A 16,189-nucleotide genomic window follows, 5' to 3' on the forward strand; every position below is an offset into this window, starting at 1 on the left:
GGGCTATACCTGAACTCCAAGGGGTCCAATATCCTGGTGGGAATGTTTAGTATAGCTGTTGGGGAGGGTTTAAACTAATTTGGCAGGGGGAAGGAAACCAGGATGTTAGGATAGAGGAAGTGGTATATAGGAGCAAGTCCAAGACAGTGTGCAGTGAAGATGGAAAGAAGGACAGGCAGGTGAAAAGGCAGGATAATTTGCTGAACAAAGAAATACAGCAAAATCGGCAGCAGATACTGGTCTAAATGTACTATATCTAAACGCTCGTAGCATTAGAAATAAGGTGGATGACCTAGTGGCACAGCTACAGATTAAAAATTATGACATTGTGGCAATCACCGAGTCATGGCTTAAGGAAGGCTGTGAGTGGGAACAACATGTCCAGGGTACACAGTTATAGGAAAGATAGGCAGGTAGGCAGAGGGGGTGGTGTGGCCCTGATGGTCAGTAACGATATAACATCAATAGAGAGAAGGGACAGAAGAAGTGGAATCCTTATGGGTGGAGCTAAGAAATGGCAAGGGTAAAAGGACAATAATAGCAGTGATAGCCGGGACGTGGACTATAAGTTACAGCTAGAAATAGAAAAAGCGTGTCAGAGAGACAACGTCAAGATAATTATGGGGGGATTTTAACATGAAGGTGGATTGAGAAAGCCAGGAAGGCAGTGGATCTCAGGAGAGCGAGTTTGTGGAGTGTCTATGGGATGGCTTTTTGGAGCAACTTGTTGATGAGCTCACCAGGGGATTGGCTGTTTTGGATTGGGTGCTGTGTAACGAACCAGAGGTCATTAGGGAACTAAAGGTAAAGGAACCATTAAGAACTAGTGATCACAATATGATTGAGTTCAGTTTCAAATTTGAAAAGGAGAAGCTGATATCAGATGTGTCAATATTTCAGTGGAACAAAGGAAATTACAGAGACAGGAGAGAGGAACTGGCCCAAATTGATTGGAAAAGTAAGCTAGTTGGAGGGACGGCAGAGTAGAAATGGATGGAATTTCTACAAGAAATAAGGAAAATGCAGGATAGATATATTCCAAGAAAAAAGGTTATGAATGGAAAAATGGCACAAATGTGGATAACGAGAGAAGTGAAAGCTAAAATAAAAGCAAAAGGGAGGGCATACAAGGAAGCAAAGAATTAGTGGGAAAACAGAAGACTGGGAAACTTTTAAAAACTTACAGAAAGAAACTAAGAAGGTCATTAGGAAAGAAAAGATGAATTATGAAAGGAAGTTGGCAGATAACATTCAAAAAGATACCAAGAGTTTTTTTAAATATATGAAGAGTAAAAGAGAGCCACAGGTTGACATAGGACCAATTGAAAATGGTGCGGGAGAGATTATAATGGATAACAAAGAGATGGCAGAGGAACTAAATGAGTATTTTGCATCGGTCTTCACTGTGGAGGACATCAGCAATATACCGGATAGTCAGGGGTCTCAGGGGATAGAACTGAATTCAGTTAAGATTACTAGAGAGAAGGTGCTCAGGAAGCTAAATGGACTAAAGGCAGATGAGGTGCACCACCAGGTTCTGAAGGAGGTAGTTCTGAAGGAAGAATGTAGTTCCGCTGTATAAGAAGGGTGGGAGGCAGCATAAAGGAAATTACAGACCTATTAATCTGACATCGGTGGTGGGAAAGTTATTGGAATTGATCCTCAAGGATGAGGTTATGGAATACCTATAGGCAAGATAGGCCCAAGCCAGCATGGTTTCGTGAAGGGAAGATCCTGCCTGACCAACCTATTAGAGTTTTTTGAAGAAATCTCAGGTCGGGTGGACAAGGAAGAGGCTGTAGATGTTGTGTATTTAGACTTTCAAAAGGCCTTCGACGAGGTGCCATACAAGAGGCTGATTAATAAGATGAGAGCTCATGGAATTACAGGTAGGATATTAGAATGGGGGGATCATTGGCTGGTAGGCAGAAAGCAAAGGGTGGCTGTTCTGGTTGGCTACCGGTTACTGGTGGTGTTCCACAGGGGTCGGTGTTGGGGTCACTTCTTTTTACTTTGTACATTAATGATTTGGATTATGGAGTAAATAGTTTTGTGGCTAAGTTTGCAGACAACACCAAGATAGGTGGAGGAGTAGAGAGTACAGAAGAAATAGGAGGGTTGCAGAAAGACTTAGATAGGTTAGGAGAATGGGCAAGGAAATGGCAGATGTTGAGAAATGTTGAGAAATGTGCTATTGTACACTTTGGAAAAAGAAATAAACGGGCAGATTATTATCTAGATGGGAAGAAAATTCAAAGTACAGAAGTACAAAGGGACTTGGGGGTACTCGTGCAGGATACCCTAAAGGTTAACCACCAGGTCGGATCGGCGGTAAAGAAAGCAAATGCTATGTTAGCCTTCATTTCGAGAGGTATAAAGTATAAAAGTAAGGAAGTGTTGATGAGGCTCTGTGGGGCACTAGTGAGGCCTCATTTGGAGTACTGTGCGCAGTTTTGGGCCCCTTATCTTAGGAAGGATGTACTGATGTTGGAGAGGGTTCAGAAAAGATTTATGAGGATGATTCCCGGAATGAAAGGGCTTACTTATGATGAGCGTTTGTCGGTTCTTGGACTGTACTCACTGGAGTACAGAAGAATGAGAGGGGACCTCATAGAAACATTTAGAATGTTGAAAGGACTGGACAGAGTAGATGTGGTTAAGCTGTTTCCCCTGATGGGTAGGTACAGGACGAGAGGGCACAATCCTAGAATTAGAGGGTACCAGTTTGAAACAGAAATGAGGAGAAATTTCTTTAGCCAGAGGGTAGTGAAATTATGGAATTCTTTGCCACGTACAGCTGTGGAGGCCCAATCATTGGGGGCGTTTAAGGAGGAGATTGATAGGTATCTAATTAGTCAAGGTATCAAGGGATATGGGGCTAAGGCCGGAAATTGGCGCTAGATAGGAATAGTGTTAGTTTAGCTCATGGAGTAGACTCAATGGGCCGAATGGCCTACTTCTGCTCCTTTGTCTTGGATCTTGTGAACAGTCCTTGCCCATCCAAATGTTGATAGATCCTGTCCTACAGAATCCGCTCCAGTAACTTACCAGCCACTGATGTCAGGCTCACTGCCCTGTAGTTCCCTGGTTTGCCTTCGCTGCCCTTTCTTAAATAAAGGTACAACATTAGCCACCCTCCAGTCTTCCAGAACTTCATCTGTGGCTAATGATGCAAATATTTCTGCAAGGGCCTTCGCAATTTCTTCCTTAGCTTCCTAGAAGGTCCAAGGATGCACTTGATCAGGCCCTGGGGATTTATCCACCTGAATGTGCTAAGATTGCCAATACCTTCTCCTTGGTAATTCGTATATGGTCCAAGACATCACAACTCATTTGCCTCATTTCCTTAGCTTCCATTATCCTCTCCACAGTAAAAACTGATGAGAAATATATATTAAAAGTCTCACCCATCTCCTGTGGCTTTACACGTAGACGGCCATGCTGATCTTTAAAGGGACCAATTCTCTCCCTAGCTATCCTTTGACTCTTCATATACCTGCCTTAACCTTACCTGCCAGATCCACCTCATGGTGTCTTTTTGCCCTCCTGATTTCCCTCCCTACATTTCTTATACTCGTCAAGAAATCTGCTTGATCCTGACTGCCTGAACCTGATATACAGTATGCCTTCCTTTTCCTGACCAAAGCCTAAATATCTTTCATCAACCAAGGTTCCCAAAACTTGTCACTCTTACCCTTCACCCTAACAGGAACATACTATTCCTGAACTCTTGATATCACACTTTTAAAAGCCTCCCACTTGCCAGATGTTCATTTACCCGCAAACAGTCTCACCCAATCAAGCTCTCCAAATTCCCACTAAATGCCTCCAAAATTGGCCCTGCCTCAATTTAAGACATTAACTTGTGAACCAATCCTATCTTTCCCTATAATTATATTAAAACTAATAGAATTATAGTTACTGGTTGCAAAGTGCTCTCCCACTTAGACTTCAGTCACATGCCCTAACTCATTCCCTAAGATCCAGTGTTGCTCCCTCTCAAGTAGGGCCCTCTATATATTGATTAAGGAAACTTTCTTGGACACATTTGACAAATTCCACCCCGTCCACGCCATTGCACCATGGTGACTTGGTCAATATGAAGGAAGTTAATACCTCCCACTAATATTACCTGATTATTCTTACAAATATCTGTAATCTCCCTACAAATCTGTTCCTCTCATTGCTGCTGACTATTGGGGGGCCTATAATACAGTCCCAGTAAAGTGATCATTCCCTTCTTGTTTCTAAGTCCTACCCATATAGATTCACTCTCAATGATCTTTTTTTTAAGTATCAGACAGTTAAAACTGGTAAAAAAATATTTCTGAGAGTGCTGATCTGTCAGAAGGACGTGGTATGACTGGGAAATCTAGGCCTCTAAGTACCGCAGAGCCACAAATGGTGGATGTGGCCTTGGTAAAAGTGTGCCTGTGTGTATGTATCTGGGAAGAAAAGGGGGTAGGGTACGGATGGCTCTCTGGATAGATCACAGTTGCAGAGAATTGGTGGTTTTTATTCCTGTCTAACTATCTCAGTGAAGTTAAAGTAGGATTCAGTGTGAATTATACTTTGAGAAGACTGGTGCAATCAGGATATGAAGCCCAGGAGAAATTAATGTTTGGAATTTGGGACGTAGGAGTCAAATATGCACATTCAGAACAGATGGATGACAAATGCTAAATTGGATACCACTGCTAAGGAACTTCCTTACAGGGTGAGCAACCTACACAAACACGCACACAAAACTGCTCATAATGCTATGGGAAGAGAAATAAACATATCAGAAATTTTATTTAAAAGCCAATCTGGGCAGCAACACTATTGTTATAGAAAATAGTTGAAATATAATGCAAAGGCAATTATGTTTAAAAACTAAACAGGAAATATCTTAAAACAGACAAAAACAAGGATAAGCTGTTTTTAAAACAAAGCAATTTTATTATGTCAGACTAATTTTTTTGAGTGAATGGAAAGCAGTCATGTGCAAAGCCTTTTCCACATGAGATTGCCACAGGGGCGCGCTGGATTCTTCACTACACTGCAAGCTTATGTAACATTACTTGGCTGGCTTCCAAAAACTGTACTGTACTGTAAGAGAGTCTACTGTTAAAAAGGGAAGGAGAAAATGGGATTTCCAGATACAGCTATGAAAAGTAGTTCTTGCTCTCATTTACATCATGGAGAAAATTAGGTGTTTGCAGTTAAACTTGAAGGTTTAATTAATATTAACTTGGCACTTTAAGTAAGTTAATTGATAATTCATAATCTGCTATTCACTTTTCTGTTAAAGGACAGAGTCTGACATTCCAAAGTTGATGACTGGAATCAACTACAGGGGTTATAGTCACTAAGATGTACAGCACAGAAATGGGCCCTTCGGCCCACATCATCCATGTCAACCTTTTTGCCAATCTATACTGATTCCATTTTTCTACATTAGATCTGCATCCTTCTATGTCTTACCAATTCAAGTGCATGTCTAAATGCCTCTTAAATATCGTGAATGTATCTGAGTCCACCACCTCCTCTGGTAACAAATTCTAGATATCAACCACTCTTCATGTAAAAAACTCTCCCCCCAAATCTCCTTTAAAATTCCTTCCTCACACCTTAAACCTTTGCCCTCTTATTTTTGACACCCCTAGCATGGGGAAAAGATTTTACTATTGACACTCTGTATGCCTCTTATAACTTTATCTACCTCTATCAGGTCACCCCTTAAGCCTCCTTTACTCCAGGAAAATCAAGCCCGGTTTATCTAATCTCTCTTCATAACGAAAGCCCTCCAATCCAGGCAACATCCTCTGCACTTTCTCTAACACAACCACATCCTTCCAATGAGAGAGCAATCAATTTGTAAAATGAACAGACACTCAAATATATAAACTGCCTTCCATATGACCTGGAAAAAGCTGCACAACTAAAAATTCCATTTTCAATTAACAATGGAATCTAAATATATATTTCCCAGAAGAGAGGTTAAATGATGGGAGCAAGATATTTTGCCCAACGTGTCCACATTCCATTTCCACTACACAAGAGCATTATACCCACCTTCATCTACCCTTATCAAGTTTAAATTGTTGTCATGAAGTAGGAAGCGCTGAAGTTCAATTTGAATACAGCCAGAACCCACAAAGAGTAATGGACAGATAATAACCTTAACAAAGTACAATAAGAAACAAATATCAGCCTGGACATTATCAGTGTCATTATTCTGATGAAGGGACTTCAACCTGAAACTCCGAGCTGCCTTCTGTCCACAGATGGTGCTTCACTTGTTATTTCCTACATCTGCAGTATTTGCCCCCTATCTTTTTACAAACAGCGATAAAGGATCATTGAAATGCACTAAAGAATGTTGGATTTGGGCTCGTGGATTAACATTCACCAGAAAGTTAGCACCCCTCTGAAGATTTAGTGTATAGTAAACACAAAAGACTGGATGGACTTTGAACTCGCAACCCTCAGATTCTAAAGTCCGGCCAACTTGATGCAAACAGGTGAACCTGAAGGTTAGTTAGCTTTTAAATGTCACTTTTAAACAAGCAGTTGTAAACATCGGGCTTCAGATAACTTTCAAATTTCTTTAGCAAAAGCAAATAACACAAATCACCCTCATGTCAACGAATGGAACAAATCTACATAATTGGCTGTAGGATTTAACAAAGTCGACGACTACACACTCACACACACACACACACACACACACACACACACACACACACACACACACACACACACACACACACACACACAAACCTGACAACTATGTTGAGTGTTAAGTGAGCAAAACTTAATTACTCACACTTGAGTTCTGAGTCCTACTAATCCAGATACCATCAACAAGGGTTTCAAGGGTGATTAAGGGTTTCAAAACATCAGATCTGCTCCCAGTAGAGTTACGGAATTATACAGCATGGAAACAGGCACACCTCGTCCATACCAACCAAGGTGCGTACCTGAGTGAGGATGTACCTGTCCAAAAGTCTTGTAAATGTTGTAAGTGTTTCCACCTCTACCACTTCCTCTGGTAGCTCTTTGTGTTCAAATTGTGTTTGAATTTCATTTGCCATTCCCATACCCACTTTCCCAGTTGATCAATATACTATTGTAACCTTAGACAACCTTCTTCACTGTTCATTGTAGCACCAATTTTGGTGTCATCTGCAAACTTTCTAGCCGTGTCACCTACATTCTCATCCAAATCATTAATATAAATGACAAACAACAGTGGACCCAGCACCAATCCCTGTGGCACACCACTGGTCAAAGGCCTCCAATATGAAAAGTGACCCTCCACTACCACCTACTAACTCCTACCACCAAGCTAATTTTATAACCAATTGCCTCACCCTGGATCCCATGTGATCAAACTTTCCAGACCAGCCTACCATGCGGGACCTTGTCAAAGGCCTTACTAAAGTCCATGTAGACAATGTTTACTGCCCTGTCCTCATCAATCATCTTGGTCAAATCTTCAAAAAAACGCATCATGAGACATGACTTCCCACGCACAAAGCCATGCTGAATATCTCTAATCAGTGCTTGCCTTTCCAAATGCAGGTCAATCTTATCTCTCAAGATCCCCCCCAGTAACTTTCCCACTACTGATGTTAGGCTCACTGGCCTGTAGTTCCCTAGCTTGTCCTTGCAGCCCTTCTTACATAAAGCCACCCTCCAGTCTTCTGGCATCTCGTTCATGGCTAAGGAAGAAACAGGAATCTCTGCCGGGGTCCCAGCAATTTCCTGAGGATCTATTCACTTTCATGTACCTAAGTCTGCTTAATACCTCCTCTTCATAATGTTGATATGTTTCAGGACATCAGGATTTCAACAGATTATGACTGATGCATGTGCACTCAACAGAAAAGCAACAACAGAAAAATGGAGAGTAGTAAGCACTGCCCAGTCCATCACAGGTTCGTTATTTCCTTCCATCCAGTCCATCTTCACAGTGCGTTGCTTCAGGAAGGCTGACAGTATCATCAAGGATGCCTGCCACCCTGGCCATTCCCTTTTCTCTCTTCTACTTTCTAGAAGATACAGGAGCTTGAAAGCCCAGACGACCAGACTCAAGAACAGTTTCTTTCCCACTGCTATCAGACTTCTGAACAAATCACCTCTTTCACATCCCCTTCCTGCTGGAGCTGCTATGCTCTCGAACCCTTACATGCCTCTTCCATTATTATCACTTTAGTATTTCTTTTTGCACTATTTCAGTTTGGACTATTATACACTTTGCACCATTCTATTGTTTTGCACTCATTGCTGTACTTAATGTTGTATTTATTATTACTACATATACTGTTAACTGTGAGCACGTGAGCAAGGAATTTCATTGCACCCTGGTGTATTTGACCATGAACAAACCTGAATCTGAATTCCTTACACGTAGTGGAATAAAAAAACTACTTCATTCTAATAACTACCTCTCCAAATAAATCAATGTATTTTAACAAATACTGTTCCAGCAATTACAATAAACTGATGAAACTAATGCTACAGCAGAGCCATTTTTTAAATATTTTTCAGTTCCTACCCAAAAAGTATTATTCAACATAAGCAATAAATAATAAAATATTTTAAGGCCAACTACAGTCCAACTCGTGAGATTTAGTTCTCTAAGTGAAAGGAGTAAATTGCAAATGGATTCCTAAAATGTGCTACTTTAATAGCAAAGCTACACACACATACCAGTCATAAAACGCTCCATTCTGGTGCGATGAGAATTATACTATTGCTGACAGCAACATCATGTTCCCACTACCAGAAATGGTAACATTTGGGACCTTTTGCCCCATTCATCAGGCAGAAACCTATGTCATACACAAACCCTGTATAACTATCTCCACCAATTTCATCTCCATAAAACCCTTTGGACACGTGTGGAAGCTAAAGAATGGAAAAAAAATGAATTACTGTATTACACATTACAGTAAGTTCAGTCAACAGCGGTGATTTAAACCGTTTACTTCTCGTGCTGAATGAAATATACGAGGGAAAACAGACAGTTCTGTTGAAATGAAGACACACTCACATGGGCCCCAGCTACACCTGCCTTTTTGTTTTCTATGTGAAGCAATTCATGTTCCAAACCTACTCCGGCACCACTCCCTAGCTTTCTCCACTACATCCATGACTGCATTGGTGCTGACATCTCTCTTCCCTTTCTTGATCTCTCTGTTTCCATCTCAGGAGACAGACTATCCACCAACATTTACTACAAACCCATTGACTCCCACAGCTACCTAGACTACAGCTCCTCTCATCCCATCACTTGTAAGGACACTATTCCTTTACCTCAGTTCAAGGTAAGGCCTTCCACTCCAGGTCATCCAAGATCACCTCCTTTTTCAGAAAGTGGGGAATGCCCCTCCACTGTTATTGATGGAGCTCTCACCCGCATCTCCTCTATGTCCTGCACTTCTGCTCTTACCCCATCCCCCCTCAGACAGAGCAAGGAGTCCCCCCAGTCCTCACCTATCACGCCACCAGCCTACATAGCCAGCACATCATTTTTCACAACGTCCACCATCTACAACGGATCCCACCACCAGCCACCTCTTCCTCTCTCCATATCTTCCTGCTTTCCGCAGGGATCACTCTCTCTGTGACTCCCTGATCCACTCATCCCTCCCCCTCCCCTTTTCCCTGTCCCACACCTCCTCCCTCACCACCATCCAGGGCCCTAAACAGATCTTCCAGACAAGGCAGAGATTCACATGCAAATCCTCTGGCCTTGGTTTTTACGTCCTGTGCTGTCGATGTGGCTTCCTCTACATCGGTGAGACCAGGTGCAAACTTGGTGGTCGCTTTGCTGAGCACCTATGCTCCGTCCACCATGGCCATCTGGAGCTCCCGGTTTCCAGCCATTTTTATTCTCCTCCCTGTTCCCACACTGACCTGACTTTCTCAGCTTCCTCCACTGCCAGGGTCAGACTAAACACAAACTAGAGGAATTCTCCCATTTGAGGTAAACTGCTCCCCCTCAGTCCCTTTTCTCCTGATCTACCCAGTTCTTCCTACACTCACCCCAACCTCCCATCACCCTGTTTCTTTCCCATCCTCCACCCAGTCCACTTGCCCATCATCCACACACCCCTCCCACTGGGTTCCCTCCCCCTACTGTTCCCATCTGCCCTCGCCACCTCCCTCACCTGATTCCACTCTCCACCTTGCTCTCCTATCAGATTCCATCATCAGCCCTTACTCCCCTCCACCTATCGTCTCCCAGCTTCTGTTGCTATTTCCACATCCCCCTCCTCCATCTGCCTATCACCTCACCTCACCTGGATCCAACCTATTACCTGCCGGCTCTTGCTCCATCCCTTCCCTCCAGCTTTTTATACTGGCTCTCTCCCCTCTATCCTGCAGTCCACATGAAGGGTCTCAACCTGAAACGTCAACTATCCATTTCCCTCCATAGATGTTACCTGACCCGTTGAGTCTCTCCAGCATCTTTTTTTTAAACTCTGTTGAAACCTTTGTATCTGCCTGATCTGCTTCGTGCTTCCAGCACTTTGGTTCTATTTCAGATTTCCAGCATCTGCAGTTCTTTTCAATCGTGGGAGTGCCTTCACAATGTGAACTGCTGAGATTCAAACTGGCAGTTCACAAAAGTTGGTTTTATCAGTGGAGTCTATATCCTGAGAAGAACATTTTCACAAAATGTATGTACTTTAGAGGTATCCATATGTCAGCTATTATTTTATTACTTAAAAGTGGTTCAGAAAAAATACAACTTGATTTCTATTACACATCCTTTGATTGCTGTTCCCTACAAAGCAGAGTAGGCAGCATCTGTGGAAACAGAAGCAGTTAATACTTCAGGTGCAAGACCCTTTGTCACATTAATGATAAAAGAAGAGTTCTTGAGTTTTGACATAATGACAATGAAGAAATAGAAAAATAGAAACATAGAAAAACTACAGCACAATTCAGGCCCTTTGGCCCACAAAGCTGTGCCAAACATGTCCCTACCCTAGAAATTACTAGGCTTACCCATAGCCCTCTATTTTACTCAGCTCCATGTACCTATCTAACAGTCTCTTAAAAGACCCTATCGTATCCGCCTCCACCACCGTTTCCGGAAGCCCATTCCAAGCACTCACCACTCTCTGAGTAAAAAACTTACCCCTGACATCTCCTCAGCACCTTAAACCTATGTCCTCTTGTGGCCACCAATTCAGCCCTGGGGAAAAGCCTCTGACTATCTACCCAATCAATACCTCTCATCATCTTATACACCTCTGTCAGGTCCCCCCTCATCCTCCGTCTCTCCAAGGAGAAAAGGCTGAGTTCCCTCAACCTGCTTTCATCAGGCATGCTCTGCATTCCAGGCAGCATCCTTGTAAATCTCCTCTGCACCCTCTCTACGGCTTCCACATCTTTCCTGTAGTGAGGTGACCAGAACTGAGCACAATACTCCAAGCGGGATCTGACCAGGGACCTATATAGCTGCAACAATACCTCTTGGCTCCTAAATTCAATTCCCTGATTGATGAAGGACAATACACCATATGCCTTCTTAACCACAGAGTCAACCTGCGCAGCCGCTTTGAGCGTCCTATGCACTCGGACCCCAAGATCCCTCTGATCCTCCACACTGCCAAGAGTCCTACCATTAATACTATATTCCGCCAACACACTTGACCTACCAAAATGAACCACTTCACACTTATCCGGGTTGAACTGCATCTGCCACTTCTCAGCCCAACTCTGCATCCTATCTATGTCCCTCTGTAACCTCTGACAGCCCTCCAAACTATCCACAACACCCCCAACCTTTGTGTCATCTGCAAATTTACTAACCCACCCCTCCACTTCCTCATCCAGGTCATTTATAAAAATCACAAAGAGTAAGGGTCCCAGTACAGATCCCTGAGGATTTATTTCTCTGTCAGGACATCATGCAATTTGTAGAACCTGCAGGTGGTGATTTTTTCTGTGCAACTGCTACCTTCTTCCTTCTTTGGTGGGTTTGGGAGGGTCTGCCAAACAGGCTGGGGAAAAATGTATTGCACATCCTGTAGTTAGCACACTTCGATCTATGACTTGGAGAACTTAAAGGTGCTGATTTGAAATGCTTCAGCACTTTTTCTTAGTGGTCTATTGGTTCAGTAATTTAGTTAATACTGTGTATAATAATTAACAGTGTTATTGTGCACTGCATCATGCAATCCTATACAGGCAGATGCCAGAGTAAAAACAAAACTGCACTATCTGGTAAATGAAGGTGGTCATTGAGCATCTAGAATATCATTCTGTATTTTTAATCAATATAATAAGTGTTTCGAAGCTCAGACATGTGATTGGAGTTTGCAGTGGGGAGGCATGACCGAAACAGTCATTGCCAATCATAAACAAGATTTATAATAGCACACTATAATTCCTAGGCCAACCTTATTTTTGAAAAAATTCTCCATGCTATTTCAGTTGAAATTGTTGGTTGCTTTTGATGGCTGCACTTAGCACTCCAGGGCTTGTAATGGTGATAGGTTGCCTTTTTGAGAAAGCCAGATGCATACTAGATTAACAATCTAGTTGGGCTTTTTATAATAATCTTCAACTTTCAATGTCATGCCTTTTCTTGTGCTAGCCCCAAATTACCGGAAATATACCATTCAATTTCACAGTGAAATTTATACTTCAATTTCTATCAATGTTGGCACACAATGCGCAATGCAACCTGTTTTGAAGAAAAACTCCTTCAATGGCAGCATATCATTTCCCTTATTTACTTCAGCCACCTTTTGTGGCCTCCTAAGGGAGACTGACAATTTAATGTGAATTAGTGCTAAATTATATGTGGTTTTCTACTGAATATTCATGCCTTCAGGAACTCAGTTGCAGGCTGCACCATCTTATTTCACTTATAGCTTTAATACCTAGGAAATTGTTGAATCTGTGGACTGTAGACAAAACATCCTCAATAACCTCATCTGTTTTAGCATTATTATAACAATGATATATCAACACTTAGCTCTAGTGGAAGCTCCAGAGAGCACCTTGCATATTGCTGTGCAGAAAACAATTCTGCCAACATCACACTGACTTCAAAATTAAATACAAATCTAACCCCGGTGTATTAGGATCAGTTTATCAATAGTATTACAGTAATACATTGATGCAACATCTTAAGTGGGGTATATGCTATTTCACAAGATGCAATTCAATGAGATTAAAATGAAAACTATCAATTTGAAATATCACATTTTGCAAAGTCCAAGTACTGGTTACATGCTATTTAGCATTTAGTTTCCTCTTAACACCTAGGAGTTTTGCATAGCTGGGTACAAAGTTAGAGGCTGCTGCAAAGGACAAGACCAATGCCAGACAAAGTGGAGAAGATTGGGTATATCTCTATTAATTGGGCTCAGTGACCACTCTGCTGTGTGCAATTGAGAAGGATTTTAAGCACTGAAATGTAACTATCCTGCACTTACTGTATTTTCCCAGAAAAATGACTTTCTATTGGGACAATTTCCTGTAGTTTCACCTTCCTCTGCTTACACAAACTTTTCAGAGCTAATTAACTTGTTTCCTCCCACACACCCTGCCGCACCTCAACTTACTGCCTGATGTCGTACCATCTCTGAAAGTTAAATGAATTGAATAGGTGTGAAGTAGAACTTATTATTAAGAGCTGTTGACCAGTGCAAAGACAAAGTCAGAGTCAAAGTCAAGGTTGATTTCTCGTCATATGCACAAGTACATGTAAGCAAAGGTGCAGTCAAAAACTCACTTGCAGCAGCATCACAGGCACATAGCATCAGATATACAATGCTCACAGGAAAAACATAAACTAAACATAAATTATACATAATTTTACAAGAAAGAATTGAACAGTTAGAACAAAACAAAACAAAGTCCATTGTAGTGCAAAGTGGTCATTGTGTTATTATATTGAGGTAATGATTAGGGTTGTGCAGGTGGACTCAAGAGTTGAATGGTTGAAGGGAAGTAGCTGTCCTTGAACCTGGTGGTGTGGGACTTCAGGCTTCTGTACCAATATAATTAGCTCTTTCTCAAGAGTTCAGAATGGAAAATGATCCTGAGCAGAAGCACAACCTCTCCACCCACCCAAACCCCCAAGTGTGCTGCAAACACCAGAGATGTTGAATAAAAACAAAGTACTGAAAAACCTAGCATGTTGAACAGCATCTGCAAATAGGAGGTAGGGTTAATACATCATGGCAGCGGCATGGAGGGAAATGAACAGTTGACATTTCGGGTCGAGAATGTCAACTGTTCATTTCCACCCATAGATGCTGCCTGACCTGCTGAATTCATCCAGCACTTTGTGTTCATTGCTCCAGATTTCCAGCATCTGCAGTGTCTCTTGTGTCTCACTTAAAAAAAAACATTTCTTTATTATCTTTTCATGATTTTTATTCATCTCTGGCCATTGCTGGCAAGGTCCACATTTATGGTTGTCCTAACTATCCTCAAGAAGGTGGTGAGCAACTTCTTGAACTACTGTTGTCCTGCTATTGAAGGTACTCCCACAGTGCTGTTGGAGAGGGAGTTCTAGGATGGCCACCCATCAGAGAAGAAAGGCCAGCGATATATTTCCCAAGTCAGGATGGTGCGATTTGAAGGAGAACATGCAAGTGATGGTATGACCACATGCCTGCTGTCTTTGTCCTTGCTGGAAAAGGTCACAGGTTTGGGAGGTGCTGTTGGAGTAGCCTGTACAAGTAACTGCAGTGAATCCTGTAGATAATACACAGTTCATCACTATGCAATGCTAGTGGAAGGAATGCACTTTGAGGTTGGAGAATGGGTCGCCAATCAAGTGAGCTTCTTTGTCCTGGATGGCGTAGGGTTTCTGGAATGGTGTTGGAGCTGCACTCATTCATTCCATTACACTGCTGACTTCTGCCTAGTAAATGATTTTAATTACTGTCAATGTTTTTAAATAATCTGAAAAAAAACACACCATTTTAATGAAGGTCAGCAACCTCTTAAAATGATTGGCAACAGATTAGATGCAACAGCTATGGCTGGTGTTACACGAGGTCAGATCCCAAGTGTTTTGGTCCCTTCGGCTTGGTAAGCAAGGGGTGAGGTATGCACAGAGCCACAGAAGACCAGAACACACTGACACATACCTCAGCTAGATGGCAAACCTCTCGGGGCCTAATGGTTAGCCTTCAGTGAAATCTAGCCCATGAAATGCTCTCATGCTCTGCCCAACTTTCTACATGACCTACATCCTACTGTAGCCTTAGACAATTTTCCTTGCTATCCACAACACCATCAATTTTCATGTCATCCGCAAATGTACTAATCATACCACCTACATTCACATCCTAGTGGTTAATATATACAATGAACAGCAAAAGTTCCAACAACACTCCTCACAGACTTCCAATCAGAAACACATCCTTCCACCACTACCCTCTGCCTCATATCACCAAACCTATTTTGGATCCAATTTGCCAGCTCATCTTGGATCCCATGAGTCTTAACCTTCTGGATCAGCCTACCATGTGGGACCTGGCCTTGGTATCACAAATGCTGAGGAATTGCACTAACACTTCTCAAATGAAGTAGTTATTTTTTGTTTACAAATCATCATGTTCAACAAAACTCTTTAATTTTATTATATGAAGGAAGAGCTTAATCAAGGTGTGGGAAAATGAAAAATATTTGCAGTACAATCTATACTATTATTAAAGCAGTGAGCACAGGATTCTTGAACCAGAGGGATTTCAATTAATACATACAGGGTTTGTTCTGCTTTGCCAATAAAGAATATTTTGAGACATTATTGTCATTGCTATATCATTACTCTGAAATACAGTAAAACACTGATAATCCACTATCTGATTATTCTGCAATCGCAATGATTTGTCATCAGGCTAACCAGATGATGTTTTCTGTGCCCCCTTCCAACTCACCAGGCTACAGTTTCTGGGCTCATTTTCAAACTGACCAAAACCCACCAAACTTTCTGGGTTCATTAGAAAAATTTATTATAATATTAATATATTATATATTAATATAATATGTGGGAGGAAGGGATTAGATAGTCTTAGGAGTGGTTTGAAGGTCGGCACAACATGATGTGCCGAAGGGCCTGTATTGTGCTGTATTGTTCTATGGTTCTATGGTTGCAACATCTCAAAAATGACTTAAAAGTGTATTGGGGTATAAATAGGAATAACATTCAATAGTC

This window comes from Pristis pectinata, chromosome 28 (assembly GCF_009764475.1).
Source record: "Pristis pectinata isolate sPriPec2 chromosome 28, sPriPec2.1.pri, whole genome shotgun sequence".
Classification (NCBI taxonomy): domain Eukaryota; kingdom Metazoa; phylum Chordata; class Chondrichthyes; order Rhinopristiformes; family Pristidae; genus Pristis; species Pristis pectinata.